Genomic DNA, 21390 nt, shown 5'->3' on the forward strand with positions numbered 1-21390 from the left:
CACTACAGAGAAGTATCCCAAAAGGGCCAACACCAAGCCTTTCAAACTTCTTGGCTCTGTTTTTTTCTTCCCACTCACTACTGTAAAGCAAACCTTTGGAAGTAGCATGGTTTGGTGGAAAGAATATTGAAATTGTTTAGTCCGTGGACCTGCTTGATTTCCATTTCTGTTATCTACTATTTCTGTGACTATTAGCACATCACAAGTTCTATGGTCCCCAGTATCCTAACTAACAAAATTAAAGAGTTGGACCAAATAATCTCTAAATTTCCTTCCTACTCCAAATGGACCTCTTTATCAATGTACATCTCTTTCCCACTTCTAATTGGGAAATTCCCGTTGACTATAGAATTAGAGAACTGGAAAGATGGATGAACCTTCCAAACATAGGATTTAAAAGCTGGGAGTTGCCTTAAAATACAAAATGTTAGAATACAGAACTTAAAATGTTAAGAGACCCTGAAGATCATCTATCTAGAACAACTCCTTTTCTTACATTGAAGAAATTGAGAGCTCCAGGAAGAAAGTGACTTGTCCAAGGTCATACAACTAGCTCGTGACAGATTTGGAACACAAATTCAAGACTGCTGCTGGTTCTTAGTTAGATGCCCTTTCCATTGTAATGCTGCCTTCCCGCTAACCCTCTCATTATTCAGGAGGTGGAATAGTGCCTTTGAGAAACTGATTCCAGGAGTCTCCTCGACCTGGAATTAAGAACCGAGAAAAGGATGTTGTCAAGACCCCTCCTCCAAAGAATGACCTTTCTGGCCAACATACTGGGACTACTACTCACCCCCCAACCCAACCCACATCAGGATAGAAATCTCCACAAACTACAGGGTGAATGAGTGACCCGCTGACTCTCTCTCTATCTTACAGCCCCAGCTGCTCGCTAGCTCACTCATTCTCCCTATTCTCCGTCCTCCCTCCTCCACCCCTCCCCCCACCTCCTTTCAGGAAGCCTGGCTCACCCAGGAAGCGAGGCTGCCTGAGAGCTGAAAACCCGAGCCTAGGAGCCTAGCCGAGAATCGGTGCGGACCAGAACCCCTGTTTGGTACTCCCCTAGTGCACATGTACTAGCCCGACTCCCCTGCAAGAGGGAGCCAGTCTCCACGGAGCAACGGAAGAGCGGGGAAGAAAGGCAGAAGCGCGAGAAAGAAAGCTGTGTTCCAGCCGCCGAGGGTGGAAAGAGCCGCAGCCTGCAGCAGGTTGGTACGGTACGGTCTTTGTTGTAAATCGTCCACCTCTCCACAGAGCCAGAGCGCCAGAGAGATTGTAGTCTTAGGCCCTGTTAAGCTGGAGCACGCTCCAGGCAGCGCCCTTGTTCACTCGTTCCTTTCCCTCAGCCTTTCTGGTTGGCCCTGGATCAGCACCAGCACAGAGGACAGCTCCAAATTCCGGCCTCCTGGGTTCAGTGCTACTCTTGATAGATTTCATCCTGCATCTCCTCAGTTCAGCCCTATGCTGGGAGAGAGCTCCGGAACCCCGCCGCCGCTGTCAGCTTCTTGTGGGTGCAGAGCTTTTAAACTAGAGCCTCCATAGTTCAGTGCAACGGTAGGGGACAGCTCCTAAACTTGGGCCTCCTTAGATCTCTTCCAAGAGGACAGACTACTGTCAAGCCAGGGGCAGCTTTAGTGGTTCACCAAACCTGAGAGGCAACTCCACTGCCCCAGGGCCCCCGAGCTTCAGCATCTGCCGCAGCTCTTAGCCGAGCTGGTCTTGTAGCTCAGACAAAGCAGAGCTCGGAAAAGGCTGTGGTCTGTAGCTGGATAATGGGCCGGGAAACTCTGGGCCTTCTTAACTCGTTGCCTTCTCGCCCACCTCCTCCTCCATGAAACCCCAGGGGGATGCCCAGTCAACACCTTGTTTAGACACCACCGGGCCTTGGCACTCCCAAGCTATTAATAACTGCATTTTTACGTCAGAATTTGTTTCCGTTGGAAGCGTTTGCTGGGGTGAGGAGTAGAGGGAAAGATGAGAGGAGTGAGTTTTATACTAGGGGAAGAGATGAGACATCCAGCGGATCCATTTAGAAGTGGGGAGCTAGGCCCGGGAGGAGTAGCCCCCAGGTCTTTCAGTTGCTCTTCCAGTGTAATAAAATCTTAAGTTCCTAGAGGGTAAGACCTGCGGTCTCTGCTTACGGAGGGTTTAAGGGGAAGGGAGGAAATTGGGGGGAGAAGGGCTCAAGAGAGATCCCTAGCAACAGATCTCAGGGCCTCCGGCTTTGAGACTTTACTCGCAGACGGGAACTGCCGTCACTCTATATTGGTCCCTGCTTGAACATCCCTCGAAAGTGTGAGGCCGAGAGTTTGCTAAGGGGCTGGGGAAATCACTGGGAAGCCGCCTCTCCGGTAGCGGACTGCCTCCTGCTGCTCCCACGCACCCACCGTATATGCCCCGCCCCCTGAACAAAAAGGAAGCCCTATGCCATCTAGAACTGGACTGGAAGCAGCTTGAGTTTGATCCATATCTTTTTAGAATGCTAAACTATTTATTATAGGAGATTTATTTTCCTTCTCTTTTTTTTCTTCTTTTTTCTTTCATTTTTGCTACAAAAGGAGTAGATGAGGAGAGAAAAAAAGATTTTTGTTCATTGAAAAAAAATTTGAAAATCTAAACTGAGGATGGGCGTGAAGCCAGGAGACTATAAGCAGTCAAATTGGAAATGGACTCAACATTAGTAGGGAAAGGGCTGGTTGGTTTTTCCCCTTAAGATTTTCCTGATTTGAATCACAGAATATGAGGTCTGGAAAGGACCTTAGAAAAGTAGAATATAAAATGTCAGTATCAGAAGAAACCTTAGAAAATATAATGTTGGACCTCCAGGGGGTCTTAAAAGATAGAATTCAAAACAAAAAATAGGATAAAGAAAGGTAAGGCAGAAGTGTCACATTGAGTAAACCATTTAATCTTCCTGAGCTTGAGTTTCTTTATCTATAAAGTAAGCCTAACAATGCCTGTCTTATCTACCTGGTAATGATGTGAAAATCAAAGAAGGGACAAGGAGTTCTGTAAACTAAATTCTGTACACAAATAAGAGATCATTGTTATTATTTTTGTGACAAGGAAAAAGAAACCCCTTAGTTTCCTTATCTATAAAATAAGATAGTTGGATTCAACCTCTAAGGATCCTTCTGACTCTAAGTCTGTGATCTCTCACAAATGATAGCAACAGTTACACATTTTTGTACATTCAAATGAATTCAGAAACACTGAAGCTAGAAAGAACTTTTAAGAATCATTTAGTCTAACCCCTTCGTTTTACAATGGAGGAAAATGGGGCCTCAATGGAGACTGTGACTTATTCAAGGTCATCACAGAATTCATTTTGTGACTAGGACTAAAACCTGGGGATCTAACTTCCTAGGCAAAAGTTATTTCTGGGCCAAGAGGTCTCAGATCTGAGAGTAACTCAGCGGATTGTTACTTTGAAGAGGAAGAAACCTGTTTAGAGGAGCCTCTTTAACAGAATCAGTTTATGGGGGTGGGGGGGGAAGAGCTAGGGTTTTAGTGAAGTGAAAACTCAATATGAATCAACAATGTAATATGGGGGTGGGAGGGAGAAAGCTAATGCAGTTTTAGACTGCATTAAGAGAAACCTGATAACTAGGACTAGAAAGATCATAGTCCCACTGCACATTGACCTAGTCAGACAACATCTAATAAATTGTGTTCATCTCTGGATCCCACAATTTAGGAAAGACTGAGAAAATGCAGAGTCTAAAGAAAGTTGATCAGAATGGTGAAGGAGCTCTACATTGGTATACAGGAGGATTGGTTGCTATTAGATATGAAGCAAGGAGAAGAAAAGACAATGTAAAAGAAAAGAAGAAAAGGAAGAAAGATATATTTGAAGGGCTGATCAAGAAACTATGAATGGAAGTTTCAGACAAGCAGATTTAGTCTCAGTATAGAGAAAAATCTTCTATCAGAGATTTCCAAGAGTAAAAATAAATCATCTTAGAAAGGAAAGATCTTCAAAGGAATACTGATTAGTGCTCTTAGAGAATGTTGCAGAAGTGTAAAACTTGTAGCCTCCAGGTTGAAAACTGCTAAGTGTGACTGCAACCAAATTAAAATGTAATTTGGAATTGTTTAACAAAATAAGTAAAAATGCAATATAGATAATGATAATTTGTGGTTTTCTAAGTCCATAATAAGCAATAAAGTTCTCTTTATATTTGAGTTTCATACCACTGTTGTAGAGGATTCATAGTCAAGTCTAATTTTGATTAAAGACTTTTAAGGTCTTTTAAAACTCTGAGATTCTGTGATTCTGAAAAGTGGAATAGATTGCTTCTGGAGAGAGTAAGTTCATGCCCACTAAAGGTCTTTAAGCAAAACCTGAATAATTCCTTCTCTGTTATGCTATAAAGAAGGCTTCTGTTCAAAAACAGATTGAACATGATGACCTTTGAGGTCTCCTCAAACCCTAAGATTCTATTATCATGAGTAATATATTTAGAGAGATGTCTTCTTGAAGACCCTTATCTTTAAAATATCTTTTTGGAGGAATCAGAACATGCCTACTGGTAGGACCATATTTTGTGTAAATACCAGTTCAAAGATTAAGAATGAAGCACACATAGAATTAACGATTTAGAAGATCTGGAGCCTTGAGAGATTGTTTTCCTTCAATTTCCTTCCTCCCAAATAAGTCCACTATATTCCTGACCTTATAAGCAGAAGCAATTAGGGATAAGACCTACCCACCAATGCACATACATAAGCAATAGGTGTACATTCCCAGTGAGTGAGAACAGTGCTTAAAGGACAAATAAGAACAACTGTTAACTTGACAAGCAATATGCAAAAGCATTCCTATCTGGATCACTGAGTTAGCACCTTTTTTACTAGGCTAGTTCAAAATCAAGTACAGGTGGTGGGCAATCAACCAGATCCCGAAGTAATGAAGAAAAACATCAAGCTCCAATATAAACCTTCCCATCCTCCCTCACCTACATCTGAATTATGCAGGCATGACTTTGAAAAAGGAAGTCTGAGTGGTGTATTACCAAAACACCCTTGATTGAGAATCAGAAAACCCAGGTTTGAGTCTTGATTCTGCCATTTATTTGTTGTATGACTATATGTGCAAGTCACTTCCTACTTCCTAAGCCTCAGTTGCCTCATCTGTAAGAATGGGGATAACACCTACACTAATTATCTCATAGGTAAATTATGGAAAGAGGATTTGTAAATCACAGAGTGCTTTAGAAAGGGGAATTATAGATTCATGGTTTATTCACAATCAAAAGAGACCATAGAAAATATTTAATCTAACTCTTCATTTTAGAAATAGGGAAACTGAGGCTTTGAGAAAGAAAAGGGAGTTTCCCAATTTCACACAATGAATCAGTGACAAGAGTCAAGAATAGAATACAGGCCAACTGAATCCTAATCTGGGAGACTTTCCATTCCTACTACACTGCCTCTCACCAAGAAAGAGCATATAAAGAATGATATACAAAAAAAAAAAAAAAAAAAAAAAAGAGTCCAACACTAATATTCTGCTTTTCTGTAATTCTCAACCTTCAGAAATATTATTCCTGCTCAACTCTAGCCCTACCTCCAGCCCTGGGCCTTGTGAAATTGCAAGTTGTTCCTCCTTGGTCACAGACAGCAACTCTCTCTGGACTAAGGTGTTTAATGAAATGTATTCAGTCTAGGCCCCTGAGGGAAATTGAATTCTCATCTCTGTCCTGTTGGAGGAAAGCCTCTTTTTTAGTGAGGAAATCTGGTGCCTATGGTAAGTATGGAGGACCCAGAAATTGTCAAACTTTGGGGCCATCCCACATCTGAAGTGACTTTTCTTCAGCCATTTTAATACTCTACAATATAAAGGATTTAGTAGAATTCGCTGATTGGAAAATCTGTCATATAGGTGACGAGCAGCCCTTATTCTTATATTACTTTCTCTACCATTAAGTAATTCATTTCTTACTTCAGATACTAGAATAAAACTTTTCACATCTACTTAGCTCCTTCCTAGCTGCCTATAAATATACCCAAATCTCTCTATTCTTTTCTTTTTTTTTTTTTTTTTTTTTTTTTTTTTTGCTGAGGCAATTGGGGTTAAGTGACTTGCCCAGGGTCACACATCTGATTTGAGATCAGATTTGAACTCAGGTCCTCCTGACTTTAGGGCTAGTGCTCTATCCAGTGCACCACCTCGCTGCCCTTCTCTCCATTTAAAAAAACCCTCCATGTGACCTTATACTCTCAAATTGTTGTCTTATATCTCTCCTCATTTTCACTTCAAAACTCCTAGAAAAATCCTTCTACATTCAGTGTCTCTACTATGTCTCCTCTCCCTAAATTCTCAATTCCTTACAGTCTGGTTTCTGACTACATCACTCAACTGAAACTACTCTTTCTAGAGTTACCAATGGCCTCTTAACTGCTAAATTCAATGTTTTTTTCTCAGTTTTCAACTTTCATGACCTCTCAGTAGCATTGGACACTTAATCACTCTCTTCTCCTGAATATATTTTCTTTATTGAATTTTCATGAACCTGTTCTCTCATCTCAGTCTTCTGGAAGGAATATGTGGTTTTACATCAAGACTGCCAAGGCTCTTTTCTCTATATATACTTCTGTCTCATTCTGAGTCCATCAGATCCAATGAATTCAATGTTATCTTTATGCAGAGAATGGCCAGACTATATTCTCAGTTCTAGTCTCATTCCTGAGCTACAGATCCATTTCACCTGTTTGAATTGGATGATCCATAAACATCTCAAACTCAACATATACAAACTAAAATTCACTTACAGCCTCCCAAAAAAGCTCTCCTTCTTTCCAAATTCCAATCATTCAGATTTACAACTTCAGAATTAACCTCAAATCTTCCTTCTGACTTATTTCCCATATTCAGCCAAGCTGCCAAGTCTTATCAATTTTCCCTCCACAACATCTCTTTTTTTGTATCCTCTTTACTTACTACCTTTCTAGCTCTTATAGCTTATGTTCTAAGAGCTTTGAAATTCTGCATGCTAAGATAGTTCCAACCCTCATCCACTCTTATCTGGATTATTTCAATAGCCTCCTTATTGATGTCCTAACCCCAAATCTCTCCCCTCCAAATCCATCCTCCATCTACTTGCCAATGAAATATTTCTAAAGCATAGGTCTGATCATATCACTTCCCTACTTAAAAATGACTTGTGGCTCCCTATTACTTCAACGATAAAATACAAAGTTTTCTGTTTGGCATTTAAAGACCTTTATGATCTGACTCTAACTTGATTTTCTAGGGTTTGGTTTTTGTTTTTTTTTTTACTATTTCTCTCCTATACACACTACATACAATGCAATTTGCTGTTCCAATTCTCAGCCCCGTAACTTTACACTGACTACCTCCAAATCTTGGGATATACCCCTGACTTATCCCCACCTCCTAGAATTCTTATCTATCTTCAAAACTCAGCTAAAGTGCTTCATATAAGAGACTTTCGCTGATCCCCCATCAAATCTCTGGTTGATTATATGTTTGTTGAATAATTGATCAATTAATTCATTGATGTAGAAGATATTTTGTAACATATAAGAGATTAAAATATATTTTGTGATATGAAAGGAACTTTAGAATATAGATTGTCAGAGCAAGAAGAGATCTTAGAGATTTTTTTAATCTAACTACCTCATTTTATACATGAAGATTCACATAGAGAATGTTACTTTCCCAAGGCCACACAGTGAATTAGTGATTAAAAACCAAGAACCTACATAGATCTTCTATCAGCCCAATGATCATTGCATATTACCTATCTACCATATTACCTTCCTAAAATGATTCAAGTAAATTTCTCTTTTTCTAGTCCAATTTGGGACTAATATGACACAACCCAGGGAGAAATGATGACTGTAGACAGTATCTACCTCCCCACTGGGCAAAAAGCTAATGTCTCTTTATGTCCTGTTGGATTTGTCTAATAGAAAGTGTATAAAGGTATGGCAACCTCATGTTACCTTCAGTTGCAGCTTAATACAGAGTAAAGCTAAGTAAGCAGTGCCAAGACTGCAAATCAAAGTCTGTGATGTTGCTAGGACACAGTTTAGGAGCAGTCAGAGGGCTAGGATTTACTCTCCTCCTTAGTGTTGCTTTGGTCCTACTGGACTGTATCACATGATAATTATCAGGAGAGGTGAGCTCATGATGGAGTCAATGAGTCCTGTGAGAACTCACAGACTCATAATCTATGAGAGTTCAAAGGGAGCTTAGAATAGAGAATGTTAGACTATACAATGTTAGGGTTCAAAGATGGACTTTAAAATATAGAATATAGAATTTCAGGCCTTAGAGGAACCTTAGAATGAACTTATGGAATGTAAGTCCTAGAAAAACACTTTTTTTAATTGAAGCTTTTTGTTTTCAAAACATATGCATGGATAATTTTTCAACATTAACCCTTCAAAACTTGTGTTCCAATTCCCCCCCTTCTCTCTACCCCCTCCATGGCAAGTAATCCAATATACATTAAGCATGGTAAAAAATATATATATGTTAAATCCAATATATGCATACATATTTATACAATTATCTTACTCTACATGGCAAGTAATCCAATATACATTAAGCATGGTAAAAATATATATATATGTTAAATCCAATATATGCATACATATTTATACAATTATCTTACTGCACAAGAAAAATCAAAGCAAAAAGAGAAAAATGAGAAAGAAAATAAAATGCAAGCAAACAAGAAAATGAAAATGCTTTGTTGTGATCCACATTCATTTCCCACAATCCTCTTTCTGGGTGTAGATGGCTCTCTTCATCACAAGATCACTGGAACTAGTCTGAATCATGTCATTGTTGAAGAGAGCTACGTCCATCAGAATTGATCATTGTATAATCTTGGTATTGCCATGTACAATGATCTCCTGGTTCTGCTCATTTCATAGTAACAGTTCATGTTAGTCTCTCCAGGCCTCTCTGAAATCATCCTGCTGATCATTTCTTATAGAACAATAATATTCCATAACATTCATAACTTATTCAGCCAGTCTCCAATTGATAGACATCCACTCAGTTTCTAGTTTCTTGACACTACAAAAAGGACTGCAACAAATATTTTTGCCCATGTGGGTCCCTTTCCTTCCTTTAAGATCTTTTTGGGATATAATCCCAGTAGAAAAACTGCTGGAGCAAAGAGTATACACATTTTGATAGCCCTTTGGGCATAGTTACAAATTACTCTCTCCAGAATGATTTACAATTCCATCAATAATGTATTAGTATCCCAGTAGAAACTCCTTTTTAAAATAGAATGTCAAAGTTGGAAGGGTCCTTAGCCTATAAATGTCAGAACTGAAATCTATCTTAGCAACATCAACATTATACGACGATCAATTCTGATGAATGTGACTCATTCCAATGAGGTAGGTGATTGATACCAATTCCAATGACTTTGTGATGAAGAGAGCATGCATCTACACCCAGAAAGAGGACTGTGGGAACAGAATGTGGATCACAACATAACATTCTCACTCTTTTTGTTATTGTTAGCTTGCATTTTGTTTTCTTACTTTTTACTTTCTTTTTTATCTGATTTCTCTTGTGCAGAAAGAGAATTGTATACATATTGGATTTAACATATATTTTAACATATTTAACACATATTGAATTGCTTGTCATCTAGGGGAGGGGGTTGGGGAAAGGAGGAGAAAATTTGAAACACAAGGCAATGCAAGGGTCAATTTTGCCAAATTATCCGTGCATGTGTTTTTTATTAAAAAAAAAAAAAAAAAAAAAAAAGATGGAAAAAAATCTATCTTAGAATGTAAAACATAGAATTTCAAAATGAGAAGGATCCTATGAAAACAGAACATTAGTTCTTGAGGAAGAGACCTTGTCCATACAATTGAATCCAATTCTTTCATTTTCTAGGACAAATTGAAACTCATAGATCTAGCATCTTTATATGTATAACTTACTCAAGTCTTACCAGTTCCCTGGGCCTCAGTTCCCTCATTTGTAAAATAAAGATTTTAGACTACTCTACACAACAAGAAGATTATGCGATGATCAATTCTGATGTATGTGGCTCTTTTCAACAATAGATGATTCAGGCCAATTAATAGACTTATGATGGAAAGAGCCATCTGCATCCAGAGAAAGGGCCATGGGGACTGAAAGTGAATCACAATGTAATATTTTCACCTTTTTGGTTTGTTGCATGCTTTTTGATTTCTTTCTCATTTTTTTCTTTTTTGATCTGATTTTTCTTGTGCAGCACAATAATTGTGGAAATATTTATAAAAGAATTGCACATATTTAACATAGATTACTTGCTGTCTAAAAGAGGGGCTGGGAGAAAGTGAGAGAGAAAAAAAATTTGGATCACAAGGTTTAGCAAGGATAAATGTTAGAATCTATATATATTGAAAATTTTTTTTAAAAACTTTTTAAAAAGATTTTAGAATTAATTAATATCTATGATTCTTTCCACTTTTAGATATATGACCTGAGATCTGAGATTAGAGACTTGAAACTAATTTGCATGGAAGTTTACTTTACCTTCTCTTCTTTCTTTCCTCCTCAAGGAATTTATGCTACCTCTGACATGTATACAGTGAGTCAGGAGCTCCTGTGCTAGTCAACTCAAGACAAACACAAACTCAACTGAAGCCAAGATCAAAGGTAAAGTTGTTTTCCCCTTCTTCTCTGGTATTCCTCCTCTCTAGGTCAGTTATTGAAAGCAAAAAGTAGCTAGCTAGTGAGAGAAGAGTGATATTTTTCTACTGTGATCTTAAGGAACTAAAGCTAGCTCCTTCTAACACTGAGATGCAAATGGATCAATTAACTCCTTGGATACAAGATGAATTAGACAATAATTAAGATGAAGTGCTATCTTAATATAAATGGACAAAAATCTATGTGAAAATGAGCTAGATGCCTTAACGACCTATAAAATCAATGAAAGTCAATAGGGAGACATTTGAACAGAAAAATTAATAGAAACACATATTTGATTAACAGAAATATAGTGTCTGGATCAAGGGAGATGATAATCTGCTGTCATTTGATGTGTGGTCAGTTATATCTGGAGAAGTATATCTAGTTCTAGGAACCATATTTTCTTCAGTGGATTTTTATACTTCCTTTTCCATTTGGTCAATTCTACTTTTTAAGAAGTTTTCTTTTTCCTTTTTTTGTGTTCCATTAACAATCTGTTGACTCGTTTTTCTTCATTCTCTTGTATAACTCTCATTTCTTTTCCCAGTTTCTCTTCTACCTAAATTTGATTTTTAAAATCATTTTGGAACCCTTCCTAGAGGACTTTTTGGGCCTTTGACCATTTAAGGCTTTACATGTAGGCATTTTGACATTGTTGTATTTTTCTTTGTTTTTCATTCTTCTGTGTTGCCATAGTAGCTTTCTGTAGTCAGAGATGTTTTTTGTTTGTCTTTTGCTCATTTTCCAGCCTATTTCATGAATTTTTAAGTTAAGCTCTGCTCCTGAGGTACAACTGTCACAAGTTTCTTATACCAGGGGCCAGGAGCCTGGTCACTGAGTTTCTGCACCAGGCCCCCAGGGTAGTGACTGGCCTGCTACACTGGAGTTGCCCAGCGTAATGTAGCTGACTGTACAGGGGCCTTTGGGCCTGATAGACATGATAACCAGCCTGCTTTACAGGGGCAGGAGCCTCACAACTCGCATGCTGTGGTGCTGGCCTAGGACCTCAGGGTTTTGGTTGCTGATCTGTGCTGGGGCTAGATACCTTCCACTAAGTTTCCTGGACACCACCTGTGCTGGACTATGCTCCTTTTTTACCAAGTAAGATGGACCTGTTCTGCAGTTTTTCCAAGTTATCTGAGGCTGGAAAATTATTTTTGCCTTATCCTTTTGTGGGTTCTGTCACTCCAGAATTCATTTTGAAGCATGATTTAAAGTTGTTTCTAGGGAATTTGGAGAGATATTAGGCAACTTCCTACCTTTGTTTTGCCATCTTGGCTCCACCTTCCATATTTTAGCCGGGACACTTAACAATCTGGAGCACATACAAAAGAATTTAACTAGGAGATGAGGGGGAATGGGGTAGAAACTATGTCCCATGAGAATCAGTTTAAAGAATTGGGGATTTTTAGCCTAAAGCAGAAGAGTCTTGGGGAGGACATGATCACTGTCTTCAAATATATGCAGGGTTGTCATGGAGAGATGAATTAAGCTTGTTCAATGTGACTAACAGAGAACTAGAACTAACTTTGGAAAACTACAGAAAGGCTCATATGTCTCATTGAAAGTAATTTAATTCTTTACCAGAGATGCTCCACTACACTGGGGAAGCCCCTTTTTTTCTAGAAAAGTGAACACAGGATATTGGCAATAAATCCAGAGGGAACAATCTTCATCTTCTTAAGCTCGGGGCCCATTAAAGAATCATTGACCTAGAACTATTTGGTAGAAGAGAAAACATCATTAGTCCAAAAAATGAAGGACTCCAAGCTCCCTAACACTGGAGATATTTAAACAGACACTAGATAATCTATCTCTTGTAAATGTTTGGGGGAAAGGGGAATTCCTCACTGAATAGCAAATTAATCTATATGACTTGTAAGTCCCTTAGAAGTCTATATGATTTCTAAGATTCTATGATTCTGCCTCCTGCCTCTCAGCAAAGGGAGTGCTGTACTATAATTCTCTAACTTCCACTGATAGGTAGTACCTCTATCACCTCTATCACCTTCAGTGATAGGTACCTCTTATATAGTACATTCTATCAGTAGAAAACAATTACTGTTGGGAAGTTTTTCCTTGTACACACTAAGGGCTATGTTTGTTGTTGATATTTCATTGAGGCAAAATCTGATTTTCTGCAATTTCTAACCATTGATCCTAAGACAATGACTCCTCATATCAGAGGTTTTTAACATTCTTTGTGTCATGGATCGCTTCTTAGAAAAAATATTTTTAAGTGATAAAATTAAAGGCATAGTTTTACAAAGAAAACCAATTATATTGAAGTGAAGACATAATTTTCTTGTCCAAATTCACATACTCCCCTGAAATCCATGGACTCCATGTTAAGAATCTCTATTAATGGATCCTTTGGACATTGGTCATAAAGAAACTTGTCAATAATTTGTGCTCACTTATCCAATATCCAGAAAGAAGGGTCTTTACTCCTCTAAGGGGGTATGTTCCCAGGGGAAAAAAAAAACTAGTTTAAAAAAACCTCAATCATATTCAGTGAAAACATTGTTTAAGCATTCATTATGTGCAAGGCATGGTATTATGCATTGGGAATATCAAGACAGATATGACAAAGGCTGTTCTCTGCAGGAGCTTGCAATGTTATGAGGAGAAAGGCAAGTGCATAAACAGCTATGATAGAACAAACTGAAATAATTGCAAATGAAAAGTTCAAGCAAAGTGCTAGGAGGATTTTAAAGTAAAAAATACCACTTTCAAAAAAGAAGTAATGTAGAAGCAGTCAGAGAAAGCTTCTCTGGAAGAGAATGGAAGAGGCAGCATCTGATTTGATTCTTGAAGGAAGAAAAGAAGACACTTCAACAGAGATATATCAGGATGGTATAAGTAAAGAGACATAAATGATAAAAGGACAGAACAATAAAGAGTAATCCACTTGGGCTGGAATATAGAGTACATGAATGGGAGCTGTGGGCGACACTGTTTCAAAAGTATGTTGAAGCCATATGGTAGAGGACCTTAAATGTCATCGTTAAGCATTTGGATTTTATTCAGAAGGCAGTGGAGAGCTACTAAAGGTTTTTGAGTAGAAAAGTAGAATGAACTGCAAAGGGTAGGAACTGGAAAGAATAAGGACTAGAATAAGGGGATAGGTTAAAAGTCTATTCAAACAGCTCAAGCAGGAGAAAAGAGATAAGGACCTAAAGTAAGATGGTTATAGTGAAAGGATTATGTTTTGTCTCCAGCTCAGTTTATTCCAGACCCTCCCTCCTAGATGAGAAGAGGAGATAGAAGAAAGGAAGGAAAGAATGAAATGGAGATTCTGTATGGATAGGGATGATAAGAGGATCAGATAGGTTTTGACACCTGAAGTTGTTGCTTAATGACTTTTGAAACTGCTGTCTAAGAATTATTTGTTTTCAGGTACTTCTCTCCTTGGCCACCTATAACACCCAAGGTTTCCCAAATATTATTCTCTAGTACGCCTATGTGAATAAGGTTTCAGAGATATTTCAATACTAGTTATATTTTCTCTCTAAAGTATTAATGGGACCACAGAAGAATGTCAAAGCTGAAAGGACCCTTAGGACATGAAATATCAGAGCTACAAGAATCTTGGAAATCAGCCAATACAACATTTTACAATTTTACAATGGAAAAAAACAGAAATTTGACCAAGGGGCAGAGAACTAAGATCCTATGATTTCAGTTCAACAAACATTTATTTAATTTCTTTATTTAATCTATTCATTTATGTGTCTAGTATACATCAGGTACTGTTCCACTGGGGATTCAAAGATGAATTGAAACAGTTTGGAGAAAGAACATTACACATATAAGCACAGAGTATATACAAGGTAATTTCCTGGAAAAGGCACAGGTCTCATATGAAAGTCAACTTGTTAACACTAGAACAGGAGTTTCAGGTTGCACATTAAAAGGATAGGAAATAATAATAGGTTGGGGGTGTTAAAGAGATAGATATTTTTAAAAATAGGGAATGATGATCAGGGAAGAAAATCCTTAGCCAGGGCAATCTGGAAATTCTAAGTACAGTCATGGGGTGAACATCCTACACAGTAGCAAAAGTAATATTGATTTGATTCTACTTGAGAATCAGGTAGAAGGGGAAAGTGGTGGTATATATTGACCACAGGGCAGATTTCAAGTCTACAGGTCTTTCCAGTGGACTATACCACTTTACTATATAATGTTTGTATTACTGATATACATCAAAAATTTGTGAGACTCTACACTCAACTGTAAAAGCAAACTTTGTTTTGTGTTTTGCATCCAAAATTCTCTGGGCTTCTTCTCTTAGAAGAATTTTGTCTCTTTAGATACCCTAGACCATCATTGATGGTCTGATGTATTTTTTTTTTTTTTTGCGCTTATCTATTTCTACCTTTGAGTTTTCGGTGACTAAGTTAGTAGGGGAAATATTGTTTTAACCAAATCACAATTTCAGGGAGAAGGGAAGTGACTCTTCTTAGGACAAGAGCTGGCAGAATTTCAAAAACTAGAGCTATCAGGAAGTAGCTAGTGGCTGCTAGTAAAAGTTTTATCCAATCCCAAAGTTCCCAGAAATATGAAGTTGGGAAGAATAGTCAACACATTGGTCAACAGAATAATGATCCAAAATATGTTTCTGGGCTAGGACCAAAATTTAACAAAATTAATTATTAAGGATAAAGGCAAAATGCTATATTTGGTTTCAAAAGATCTGGTTCACAAGTGTATAAAAGGAAGTATGGATAAATAACAATAAATATAAAATGACCTCAGATGTTAAATGAACCTGAGTTAACAATGTGATATGGCATTCACAAAAGCTAACTTGATCTTAAATTGCAACTACAGGGGAAGAGAATTCGTGAGGACCAAAGTGATAGTGCTCTGCCTTGATCAGAGCTTATGTAGAGGATTACATTTAGTTCTGGGTAGCATTTTTTTGGATGCAGATGGTGTTTTCCATCCAAAGTTTATTGAAATTGTTTTGAATCACTGAACCACTAAGAAGAACCAAGTCTTTCCTAATTGGTCATCACACAATCTTGCTGTTATTGTGAACAATACATTCATGGTTCTGCTTGTGTCACTCAGCATCTGTTCACATAAATCTTTCCAGACCTTTCCAAAATCAGCTTGTTCCATCTTTTTTATAAAACAATAATATTCCATTTCATATGCCATATCTTTTTCCATCATTCCCCAATTGATGGGCATCTACTCATTTTCTAATTCTTTGCCATCCCAAAAAGAGCGGGGCAGCATATTTCAAATACAATCTTAGGAAATTGAAGCATGTCCAGAGGAAAATTATGAATGTGAAACAGATACTGGAACAGGCAATATGAACGATTAGCCAATGAAAGAGATCATAGATTTATTCTGTTTTGCCCCAGAGTTTAGAACTTTAAACAGAGAGACACAATTTGAATCTATATAAAATGAGAAATTCCTAGAAGAGCTGTACAAAATTGAAATGGGCTTCCTTGAGGGGTCTCCCATCACTAATGGCATTGTTTACCAAGTTGTGTGCTACCTTCAGCCCAACACTCCAAAATCCAAACTTACACGGGCTAAGATTTGGGAGAAGAAAAATAAATCACATTCTCTTTCATTCATTTTACTCCCATCCATGAATCTCTCTAGGAAATTACCAAAATAATTTGTGCCTAAGGCTTCCCAGATATGAGAAGAAGGGTCCCCTATTTCCATGCAAACCCTAAAAGGAACAAAGCATATTAAGTAGAGAACTTTCTTTATTTCACCCAGCAGAAATTTACAAAAAAAAAAAACATATAAAGTATTAGCCTATTATCAATATAATTCTCCCTCTCCAATAAGCCCCAACTTTCCAAATTCATGAGAATCCTACTTAGTCTTCCAGTCTCATCATATCACACTTTGGTTTGCACACTCACTGAAAGATAAACAAACTTGGAGGTGTAACAAAGGCATTCTCCCCAACCATCCATTAAATTCTACTTTCACCCCAGGTACACATAAAGACCTCTGGCTTTATGATACTATCCTAAAGGATTAACACCTAGAAAGAGAGGAACTCATAATTACTAGAAAACCCCCTTTTTTTGGACTTTCATTGTCTAAATAAGTTATATCTAATATATATATATATATATATATATATATATATTGTAAAAGTAGAGGACAAGGTCCATATCTTTTATTATCCCATTTCATAGCTTAATACCTTACTGCTCCTCCAGCTTCAAGGCTAGACATTCAATCCTCTTTTTATCTAGGAGCTGTCACTTTCCAGAAATTCCTCCATTTCTTTCTGAACGTATAGTCCCCAACCCCTCCAATTTGGGGCTGCTGGAGAGCCATTCCTAAAGCTGACATTACCCAAGAGTTTTCTCCATTTCTATCTGCAAGATTCAATTCCAAAACACAGGATCAAGGAACTCTTCTCTCAGATCACATTGGTAAGACCATGTGTACCTCCCATGCATTCCTACTCCATCACAGGAGTCTGAGCCATACACAGGTTTCCCTTAGCTCTGCTGTTCTCTGGTCTACCTTTAAAAAATGAAAAAATATAAAAAAGTGTAATGTATGACTGACCTTGTTCATAGACCCAACAGAAAAGAATGGTATCAGTCTGAAAAAAAAGAAGTCTAAGCTAATCAATTTGCCATTAATAGATAAGATACAATCACAGTTACAAAGGCTCACCAGGGAATTCTCTCCTAATAAACCTCTTATAATGAGAGACAGAGAGAGAGGAAGGGGGGAGAGAAAAAGAGAGAGAGGGAAAGAGAGGAGAGGGACAGAGAAAGGAAAAAGGAGAGAGAATTGTAAGGGATTTAGTGATGAGAAGGTATCCAGTCAATTCCTCTAGTTTTACTGATGTAACTGAGGCCCTGGGAGGTTAACTGACTTACCATTTGAACCAATGTCCTCTAATTCAAGAGTCAATGCATTCTCTTATCATACCACAATGTCTCTTAAGGAACTCCTGTGAAAGTAAAGATTGAACTCCATAATATAAAGTCAAATGGTTTCACCAAATGCCAAAATCTCAGAGTTGGAAGAGACTTTTGGAAATACATCTGGTTTGACCTCCCACCCAACAGAAAAATTCTTGCCCCAGCTGCCCCAACAACTAGTCCTCCAGTCTCTGCTTGAAGTCTTCAGGGACAAGAACTCCCAAAACAGCCTATTGTTTGGGGAAGGCCTTCAGAGAGTGAGCAGGTCCACAGTTTAGCTGGGTTTTGCTTTTTTGTTGGGATCTTCAAATATTTCTTAACAAATGCTTGGTCTGTGTCATTCAGTTTGAGATCCCTTTTCCCAAAGAAGAAAAGGAAATTTGTATAACAAATTGAATTTTAGACCAATATTTGGGAAACTTCGAGGGACAGGTCTATAGTGGCCAGACTGGGAAATAAACATTAGTCATCAATTCCATTACACACATTGGGGGCACCGTTGGGAGTAGTGGAATAGTGGCAGAAAGCAACAAGGAGAGAAAAATAAGTGTGGGGAATTGGGCCAATGATTTCTGGCAGCCCTTCACAAAGGATTGCGCTCCCAAGAACAATTCTGAAAACCAATGAAGTAGAAAAGACTTCCTTCTTTTTATCTTTCTTCTTCTCCTCTTCCTTTTCTTTCCTGCTTATCTTGCTTTTCTTCTTTCTTCTCTTTTCTCCCTTATTCCCCTTCTTCCTACCTCTTTATCTCTCCTCGTTTTCTCCCTTCTGCTTAACTTTTCCTTATCTTTCCATCCTATATTTCTTTTCTTCTCCTCTTTTTCTTCTTTCCTTTCTTTTTTCTCTTCTATCTTCTCCTCCCAGCCTTTCCTTTTTTCTCCTCTGCTAGTCCTCCATTTTCCCTATCCTCTTCTCTTTTCTGTCTCCCTCTTCTTCTCCTCTCTTCTTTCCTTTTCTTTTTTCCTCTACTTTTGTCTCTCCTTTCCTATTTCCTCCCATATACCCCTGTACTGTTCTTATTTCCTTATTTCTTAATCCTCTTTTCTTTTCCTTCTTTTTCTCTCAGTGTCATCTAGCTCTTTCCCCTCTTTTGTGTTATGGACCTCTAGGAGTAACTCCCAGAGAAGGTAAGAAGATTATTATAAAAGGGTTGAAGAAAGCTCTTTCCACTTTTATAACAGTGTACTACCTAATCCACACTATTGTTTCACCAGAACTCAAGGATTTTCCATGGTTTGGAGTATGGGAACAATCCTTCAGTAAACAACTGAACAGAACATCAGTATTCCCAGTCTTCCCCAATACAACTTCCCCTGTTGGTGGACTTTGTGGGCTAGAGATAGCAAACAGGTAGGGCAGAAAGAGTAATACATTCGTGGTCTAAAGACTGGATTCTTGTCTGCCACAAAACACAAAACACTGGGCAAATCCCTTCCCCAGTCTGAACCTATTTTCTCCTTTGCAAAATGAGAAAGTTGGACTAGATGTGGCCTAAGTCCTTTCCAATTATAATGGTTTATGTCTCTCCAAAGAGACTGTTGTCACAGTATATAGAGTGAAGAAGAAAAATGTAACACTGGAGGGGGAATGGAGATGAGGGTAATAAGGGTCTTGAGTGTTCCTCAAAGAGAAATAATCTCAGGTGATTCTCACTGAAGCCAAAGGAGGAATATGAACAGGAGAATAACAAGAGAAAGCAAAAACTCAGAAGTTAAATGACTTACCCCTCTGGTTCTATAGATCCTCATAAATAAATAAATGGCTTATTCCTTTCCCCCATCCCCCAGAATCTCAAAGCACTTTACATGTATTACATATGTATAAAGCCCCTTCCTCTTCATAAAAAGAAAATATATGAAAATTGAACTAAACAATTATTGATTAGTATTGACTATTGGCCAGGCACTGTGCTTACTGCTAAGCTTACAAAGGTTAAAAATTATATAAGCCCTGCCCTCAAGTAGCTGATAGTGCAATGGGGAAATGCAGAAAAGATACATAAATAAATGTTAACAGTGGAGAATATGACGAGGGCAAAGGAGAATAAGGCAAAGTGTTACAATAAATTTTAATTAGATTGGGAACTCCTGAAGGATAGGGACTGTCTTTTGTCTATTTTTGTATCTCCAATCCTTAATACAGTGCCTGACACATATTGTTTATCATTTCAGTTATGTCCGACTCTTCATGACCCTGTTTGGGGTTTTCTTGACAAAGACACAGGAGTGGTTTTCCATCTCCTTCTCCAGATCATTTTACAGATAAGGAAACTGAGACAAACAGGTTTAAGTGACTTGCCTAGGGTCACATAGTAAGTGTCTGAGACCAGATTTGAACTCAGATTATCATAACTCCAGATCTGGCAATCAATCCACTGCACCAGTTAGCTACCTGGCATATAGTGGGCACTTAATAAATATTGATTAATTAATTTATTGATTAATTGATTCAATCACTTCCACCTGGGGAGAGAGAGGGAGGCATCAGAGAAGCCTTTAAAGAAAGAGGGCTGAGAAGTGGGGCACAGCTAGATGGTGCAGTGGATAGAGTACTGGTCCTGAAGTCAGGAGGATCCGAGTTCAACCTCAGACACTTAACACTTCCTAGCTGTGTGACCCTGGACAAATCATTTCACCCCAATTGCCTCAGCAAAAGAAAGAAAGAAAAAGAAAGAAAGGCAGCTGGGAGAGAAAGAAGTATAACAAATCTGTTCTAATAATCAGAGGCATTAGGACCTGAGCAAAGGCACAGACATGGGAGAGGAAAAAATGAGAGAGGGGAACTGTCCACGTTTTAGAGTCCTGAAAGTGAAATTAATAGTATGAGATAAAACTTCATAGGGAAGTTAAAGGCAGATCAGAAGCCCCTTGAATGACAGTCAGGAGATTCAGCTTTCTTCTTTAGGCAGTGAGGAGAGAAATGAGATTTGCTAAGGAGGACCTGACAGGGCAGTAGCCCAACATGACTCTTACTTACCCCAGTGGTTGTTCTCCCTTCATTGACACAACCTCCTCTGCTGATGAGTTTTCCTTTCCGCCCCCACCCTAAGGGACCATAATCGAGGGGCACAGTTGTAAATTTGTTTCTTTAAATAAAAGGCCCTGAGTTTCCTACCAAATAGTCTTTTAAGAAATGAAACGAAGCCAGTCTTCTCCATGCCACCCAGTATTTAGCACACAGTGAGCCACATATTTGTACAGAGAGCACGGGCATGTATATAGAGCTAGAGATAGATATAATCTCCTCTCCAGATGGGAGCTATTTCTGCAGGTGACTCACCAGCACTAAAATCCACTGAGGAATTCCATCCTGCATTCCAAGTTGCAGCCTTTGCAGAGCTGTTCCTCCCTTGTGTTGGGGAATTTTACCTCTCCTCTTTAATAGAGTTTTGAAGGAGAAACTTAAATACTGGAAAATGTAGAAGATCCCATAAGCCTGATCTACAATGAATTATTTCCCCCTCCCCACCATTGTCACCACATCTCTCTCTTCTCTCCCAGCCCTTGCTAAATAGAAGGCCTAGAAGGGAAGCTTTGTTTGTAAAATAGCTGAAAGAGATCTGTCAGCACTGGAAGGGACCTCAGAGATTGATATCTAACCAAACCACTTCTATAGATGAGGAAACTGAGGTGCCAGAGGTTTAATGACTCACCCAGGTCGGCACAGCTAATGAGTAGCAAAGACTCACTTGGACTGTCTCTCTTCCAACTCTGTTACTACTATTGTTATCAAGCATAATGATCTATTTATATAATACTTTGAAAGGCAGTCTTG

The 21390-nt window shown here is 38.4% G+C and overlaps 1 protein-coding gene across 1 annotated transcript in view; it reads left to right on the forward strand.

The window, feature by feature from the left end:
• Positions 1–956: 956 nt before the first annotated feature.
• CPLX2 (complexin 2) overlaps positions 957–21390 on the forward strand; it is an 84867-nt gene continuing 64433 nt past the window's right edge. Inside the window, exons 1-2 of the mRNA XM_031953717.1 lie at positions 957–1208; positions 10552–10648. The gene's annotated coding sequence lies outside the window, so the exon portion shown is untranslated. The remainder of the gene's footprint in view (positions 1209–10551; positions 10649–21390) is intronic.

This window comes from Sarcophilus harrisii, chromosome 2 (assembly GCF_902635505.1).
Source record: "Sarcophilus harrisii chromosome 2, mSarHar1.11, whole genome shotgun sequence".
NCBI lineage: Eukaryota > Metazoa > Chordata > Mammalia > Dasyuromorphia > Dasyuridae > Sarcophilus > Sarcophilus harrisii.